The following is an 8,345-nucleotide window of genomic DNA, read 5'->3' on the forward strand; positions in this document are numbered from 1 at the left end:
TCCAAGCTCGGTTAGAACCGAGCTTGAATACCTTTTGCCCTGGATGGCTCCAGCTGAATGCTTTTAATAAAAAAAAAGTAAGTTTTTGAAAACCGTGTCAAAAACATTTTTTGAAAAAAGTAACGACAATGAGATTTGAACTCACACCTCTTCCAAAAGGGACCACCAACTTACTCATTAAGGTAGAACCTTTCCTTATAACCAAATTATGAACAAAATAATACATATATAAGTCTAATTTCTATATATACTTATGTGAGCCGAGCTTAATCGGGCTTACGAAGCTTATCTGAGCTGGACTGGCTGTTCAATCTCGGCTCATTTATGTGTACTGAGCCTGAACCATTGTTCAAGCTCGGATCATTTATTTTTTCAAATGAATTTGGGTCTGAGCCGAGCCCGAGCTAACTCGGCTCACTGTGCATCTCCAGCCATGGTTTCCAAACCATGATCATCTCATGTCCGGTGACAAAGCATGGTCACCCTCAGCCAGGAAGGCAGAGCCCTTGCTCTAGTTTAACAGAGAAAAAATAAAATAAAATGGTTTTAGTAATTCCAACAAAAACATGTACCGGTGACTTGCATAACCAGTATCTTAATAGTGTACTTTCGTAAAGCTCCAAACGAGATGTAATCATAGCTAAAAACAAACCACAAAGAAAAACAAAATGTATAGAAACAGCGCAGGCAATCCAAAATGACCATAATAAAGAAATGACACATGGATACGTTCGTATCCTTTTGCTCTGAACTTTAGTTTAAGGTCCTTACCCTACTATAGTTGTTTATAACGTTGGGCTATATTGACATTGCATTACGTGCACTTGGTTGCAGATTTCCCTCTGCGTGCATTGATGGAAATAATCCCCTCTATCATTGACCAGAACAAGCCAATGACATAAATAGAAGAGGGGGATAACATTGATTATTTCATGTCTTTTTCTCCTGTACTTCCTTGGATGTTCCTGGCAGGGGCTACTGTGTTGGTTATTTATGCGGCATTTTTTTTTTTGTACTTCGCTTTGTAATATTATAAGAATCCGCACTTTGTCAATAGATTTGGAATTTTACTTCCCTTTTTCCTTGTGATGACTTCCATCCAGGAGCTTCTTAGTATATGTGATTCTAGGGAAACCCTGGGAGTATGTGGGCCTATGCATGTGAAGATGGCCCCCTCAATTTTTGGCCAAAAGAATCCAATCCCCCACCCTCCCACGTGAGTTGAAAAATTCATGTCTCCAGGGCTGTCAGCGGGTTGAGCACCCCCACCCATCAGGGTGTATTCGAACCTGCTCAAATAACAAATTCTAGAGTTGGGGTTTGACCGGGTCATGAAAATGAAATCTCAAACCCGAATCTGTATAATTTCAGTTCTCTTTTGCTAAAAATACATATAAAACATTCAGATCTAGTTGGGTACCCGGCAAAAATCATAACCCAAATCCAGCTCACATCGGGTCAGGTTTGGGTCGATACTTCTATGTTCTCACCCGAAAATTTTGGTTCAAGTCAATACTGTTACCCGATACAAATCTGACTCATTGACAGCCTCAGATGTCGTTATTCTAATCATTGAATCTCTCTGCTATTCTAATCATTGGATCTCTCTCGCCCTTTGTCACTATGCCTGGGCCTATGCATGTGACAGTGGCATCGTGCGAACTGCAATATATTTGTTATACGCCTGAACTAACAAACTGAAGTCATGGAAGAATCACAGCCAAAGTTATCAAACAGTTGGAAGAGCATTTCCAGAGATAGGTTGTCACGTGCTAAATTCTTGCTTCAGTGTCAAACAAACGCTGAGTGAACTGCATTTTAAAACACTAATAGAACAACTCTCAGAAATGGTTGGGATTTGACACATGGGATTGCAGCTACCCTCGTGGGCAAGGAACCCACTAGTGAAAAATATAATACTTTTATTTTATTTTTTTTCAGTTTTTTTGGCACATCTGACCCTGTAGATGTGTGATCTACATATTAAGGTTAGTAGAAACTGAGCTTTGGATAATGCTTTTCTGACGTATGTCAGATTTTAGGAGGGTTAAAAAATCAATGTCCTATAATGTATCAAATTTTCAAACCTCAACAAAAATAAATTTTTACATCGAAAAACTACGATCCAAGTGTCGATTCTTACTATTTTGACCATGTTGTACACATCTATGAGGTCAGATTTGTCAAAACAAGTTGAAACCCCTCTTTCGCCTATGGTTGGTTGTCACAGGCAACTACTCTCTCTCTTCTATATGTATATAGTATCGTGATATCATATGGCACACTCTTGTTTATATGAATCTAACCATCAAATTGTAGATCTACCCGTACCAATGTGTTAAGAATAGTTTATTTACTATGCTAGAAGGTTTTATCATATACAATACATCATAAGATTTTATTTTTGAGAATAAAACCAATGGCCCACAATTCATGAAAATAAGGATGGTTTGGAAATGATATAAAACAACATGTTTCAATCAACTTCAACACATGAAAATAGTAAATAGTATATGCTAAACAAGATTAGAAGGTTAGATTTCGCTTTTTGAGCCTAAATCTATATAAATCAAGTGTGTACAAAACCATCATAAGCAATATGTGTTTGTGTGTGTGTGTGTGTTGGGGGGGGTGAGTGAGGGAGTATTGGCTCACTTGTGGGTTATGAACCCCTTAGTTAAAAAGTCACCGGGGCAAGTCATGTTGACCAAATTTGATACAATCAATGTATTTAGAATGGTCCAAATAATATAAATTATAACTCTTTTTTCATGAAGAACGGGAAACCATCCTTGGGATCAGAGACCTAGATGCACTGGCTAAGTCTCTCATACTTACGATCGCTTTGCCAATGGTACAAACCCGTGGCGCACCCCTTGCCCCAAGGAGTCACTCAGCTTCAATTGAGTAAGTGATATGCAAGGGTTTATCCCTTGCTCTCATTAATGGAAGGGATTTGACACTTATGGGATGGGAACCTTGACCACTCTAGTGGCTAAGGCCCCTTCCATTGCACCAAACCCCTTGGAGTTGTGTAAATTGTAACCCTTGAAATCATGTTTTTTTTAATGTACAATGACTTTTTGAGAGATGAAACTTTAATATATTATAGGCCATTGATTTTTCAACCCTCAAAAAAACATACTAAAGGAAACATGTAGATCACATGATATGTAGAGAATAAAAAATAATGTTTTTCACTTTACAAGTAGCCAACACTTTTCATAAATATATATGTATATAGTACTAATGAAGGTACAAAACTACTGAAAGTGACTGCACTGCCCTTGCAAAAATGGCACGTTCTTCAAAATGTCTCACAGTTTGTCAAAATCTTTTTCATATTCGAAATCTTTGATTTTTGAATTTTTAGAACACTTTTACCCTTCTACAAATATGGTACGACCATCACAAATCATTTTTGCGAATGCCACCCAAATTGTGTGAACCTTCTTTATTTAAACACTCTTGATGTATGTCAAAAAATATGATATGACCTACGCAATTCTTTTTTGCAAATGTCACCCAAAATATGTGAACCTTCTTTAACTAAACACTCTCAACGCACGTCTGCCGATATGGTACGACCTTCGCAAATCATTTTTGTTAATGTCACCCAAAATGTGTTAACCTCATTTTACTAAAAACTCTTGATGTACCTCCATAAATATGGTACAACCTTCATAAATCATTTTTGTTAATGTCACCCAAAATATGTGAACCTCCTTTAACTAAATACTCCCAACGTATTTCTGCAAATATAGTACGATCTTCGCAAATAATTTTTGTGAATGTCACTCAATATTTGTGAACCTCCTTTAACTAAACACTCTTGATATACATTCACAAATATAATACGAACTTCGCACATCATTTTTGTGAACGTCACAAAAAATGTATGAATCTTCTTGAACTAAATACTCCTAACGTGCATCCGTAAATATGGTATGACTGTCACAAATCATTTTTGTGAATGTCACCCAAAATATGTGAACCTCCTTTAACTAAATTCGCAAATATAGTTCAACCTTCACAAATCATTTTTGTGAATGTCGCCCAAAATGTGTGAACCTCCTTTAACTAAATACTTGTGTTTGCAAATATATACAACCTTCTCAAATCATTTATGTGAATGCCCCCAAAATTTGTGAACCTCCTTTAACTAAATATTTATGTCTACAAATATATACGACCTTTGCAAGTAATTTGTGTGAATGTCCCCAAAATTTGTGAACCTCTTAACTAAATATGTATGTTCACATATATTGTATACTGTTGCAAATCATTTTTGTGAATGTCCCTAAGAAGGTTCGTACGGTTATTAAATGCAATGCTTTGTATTTTTAAGAGGTTTGTTTTGCATTTTTAGGGTTATTTTTGCATAAAATTAGCATTTATTATGGTCCCCTACATGTTTCCTCCATCAATATTTTCTAGCAAGTTTTTGGGTGAATCTCCAAGATAATTGTTTTATCTTCAATGTATAGAGGTACATTATCAATGACTTTTTCAACATCTGGCATATCATCGACGACAAGATATTTGGTTCAGCACATGTTTTTCTCCTTCTGGCGCTTGCATCATTGGCATGAATTAATTATTTTTTGAAATATTGGCATGAAACAGTTATTTTGTTAAACAATTGCATAATTCTCAAGTTTTATTTGCAGGTTCAATAGCCTATTCTGTATTTTTATTTAATTTATTTTTATGTGAGGCTCATTTGCCCACTTTTTCCTTTAATTTGATATGCCTCTATCGTTAAATTTTGGTTATTTATCTATTGTTTATCTTGTATTATAAAGTTAACTAGGGAACACTTACATTATTTTAAAGTTATTTTTATATTTTTAATAGCTTATTATGTTTGTTTTTAGTAATTTGATTTCATTTGAAATAGCTTATTCTATTTCTCTTTTGCTTGCATGTTTACCTCTATCCTTGAATTTGTGTGTAAGAAATTATTCATTTATTATAAAGATGACAAAATAAGAGAATGTCATGGAAGCAGCAACACCTATACCAACACCTACTGCAGAGCAACAGAAAAAATATGGATTAGGTGATCTGCCCTACTATGAAGTATAAGAGAGACTTGACACTTAGATAGAAAGGAACATGTTTTGTGGCCAAGAGTTATGGTGGTTGACATATTCTATGAAAAATGCAACATTAATTTATGAAGGTCAAGAATATTGTGCTCAAATAAGAAGCAACAAACATATTCAATGGCAGTAAGAAAATCTACTATTGCATACAAAATTGAAGAGGTAGTTTCTAAAATCTTGTCTCACATCTAGAAATTCACATGATTCTCATCATTCCCATCATTACTTCTTCATTAGATACTTTGTTCACCAACTACTTCTTATAAATCACTTTCAATTGCTTCTTGTTTAACATTGTCATCTTGTATGATGAAAGAAATTAAGTAAACATTACTACTACATAACATCAAGTCAACATCATCATCATCCAAAAACTTTTATCCATATTTGTTGGCTTCATATGTTTGCATAATAACTATACCGGAGGCTCAATAACTCTTTTGCATATCCGGTTTTATGAAACATCAAAGTCATAACTTCTTTAAAGTTACTATTTTTTGACATAATTATAGATCTCCAACGAGGGTAATCAATGATACAATGTACTTTAACCCTTTTTGAGGTCATCATTAATTGCCTACACCAATCACATAACATATCATTCATCAAGTGAAAATAATATCTAACAAAAGGTCATCCATATAACCTTCATACATTCAATTAATACAACTGCCTACAACCACTCTGAAAACGACACTTCAATCATGATCAGATTACCCCTATTAGATGCTTGTACACAATCAACCCTAACCCCAGGAAACTAATTGAATGTTGGTGTACAGTCAACCATAACCCTAACCCTATTATCCCAAAATAAAACAACCAAACATAAATATAAAATCAATAAATATATATATTTATAAAAAACAATCGTAAACCTAATAGAGCCTAAACGTACAATCCAATGACATGTATTAAATAAAACACAAGCAAACAAACATAAATCTTTCATAACAACAATCAAACACAAATACTATAAGGCTATTAAATATATATCTAAAAAAAAACTAAAAAACTTAAGCATGTAAGAAAACATATGGAACACACATTTTGATCTAAGTTACAAGAGTTGACTGTAAGACAGGAAAGTTGACCAAAAGGATATCACAACTTCGTTGAAATGTTGTAAGATGAATTTTATAGAAATCAAAGCAAAGAAAAAAGGAAAAAGGGTTGGGGTTCTAAAGGAAAAAGGTTAGGGTTCTAATAAGAAACAAAAAAAATGATGACTTTATATATGAATAAAAAACATGCGAAGGTAAGAACATTTGCAAAATGACATTGAAAATTATTTGTGAAGTTCATACTATATTTGCAAACATACACTGAGTATTTAGTTAATAGAGGTTCACACATTTTGGGTGACACTCACAAAAATGATTTGTGAAGTTCATACCATATTTGCGAACATACATCAGGAGTATTTAGTTAAAGGAAGTTCGCACATTTTAAATAACATTTGCAAAACTAATTTGCGAAAGTGGTATCATATTTGTGAACGTATGTCGAGAGTGTTTAATTAAGGGAGGTTCGCACATTTGAGGTGTCATTCGCAAAAATGAATTTCAACAACTGTATCATATTTGCAAAAGGCTAAAAATATTCTAAAAAGTCAAGAATCAGAGATTTTGAGTATGAAAAGGATTTTGGCAAATTATGAGGCATTTCAGAGAACACACCATTTTGCAGGTAAAGTACTATCATTTTTTCAACAGAACTATTGAGCTAAAAGTCACAAGTGAAAGACTCAACTCAATCTGACGGTATAGACGTGTTCAACATGGTTTATTAGCTAAGGTCGGACCTTAGACCGCGCTTCCTAACGTAAGAACATGATTCTTTGAGTAAAGAAATTTCTGTACATTGAGAGCGGTTGATTTTGAAGTCTTTTAAAAACATGCTTATATATCACAATGACGATTGAAAACTCATTCCTTAAACAAACTTTGTAGATCACACCCATAGTGTTCAAGCTATAAAAAAAAAACCTAAAAAATAATATTGTACCAATGAAGGCACATAACTATTGCATAAAAACTACATTCTTTTTCTTTTTTAATATTTTTTTTTTGACATCGAACCTTAGAGATGTGAACTACAGTATTTATTTAATATAAAATGAGTTTTAAATAATGTCATTGTGACATGTAAGCTGGTTTTTCAAGGACTCAAAAAATCTACTGTCCACAATACATCAAAGCTTAGTGATTCAAAAAATTATAGTTTTACCTCGAAAAAAACATGATTCAAGGTTTGATCCTTAGTAAACATACCATGCCATATATATATATATATATATATATATATATATATATATATATATATATATATATATATATATATATATATATATATATATATATACATATATCATGGTGCAATAGACGTGTTTCGCATATTCTACCAAGAATCACACCGTAGATCATTTTCATTTCAATGTGAAAATATATTATTTTGAGTCATGAAACTTTAGTACACTATGACCATTAATTTTAAAAATTTCTTATAAAAACATTTACACATGCCCCAAAACTCTTGCTAAAAAAATCATAAAGATCACATTTGCAACAACCAAAAAAATGAACAAAAATATGACATTTTTTTTCAAAATAGGAATTGCTGGAGGTGAGGCCTCCTGCCATTTATTGAAGACTATTTGCATATACGTACAACCGAAAGGAATTATGTAAACCCCACTACCGGGGACTATCAGGGCGGCTTATCTTTCCAAAATAGATAGGCCCCATCATCAAGCTTGTGTAGCAAAAAGTTACAAAACATATGGCCTGCAGCCAGCCAAGAAAAGGTTTTGAAGAATACCTTATAATTGGAGTGATAAGGATGAGAACCTGCATCGACCTTCCAGCAGGGATCGATTATGACATGGTTAACGAGCAGCTACAATATACTGTGTAAAATCAACCAGAGATCTTGTAGTTTGTAAATCGGCCAGCTGTCGCCTTTTGGGTTTTGCAAAAAACGTTTCCATATATGAAATTTAGCTGAATTTACAATTGCAGATTTATTAATCACTGAAAAACCATGGTCAAACGTTAAAATCCAGTGACTCAATCACTGACCCTTACTAAACACACCATATAGATGACATGTAAGGTTAGGTTTGCCCAACAAAATAAAAGAAAAAACATTTGCTTGGTCTATATGTTGTGTGCGTGTATGAGAGAGAGAGAGAGAGAGAGAGAGAGAGAGATTTGGATTTGATAATAGGCACTATTA

This window comes from Nuphar pumila, chromosome 15 (genome assembly GCF_984573655.1).
Source record: "Nuphar pumila chromosome 15, dmNupPumi1.hap1.1, whole genome shotgun sequence".
In the NCBI taxonomy this organism is placed as follows: Eukaryota; Viridiplantae; Streptophyta; class Magnoliopsida; order Nymphaeales; family Nymphaeaceae; genus Nuphar; species Nuphar pumila.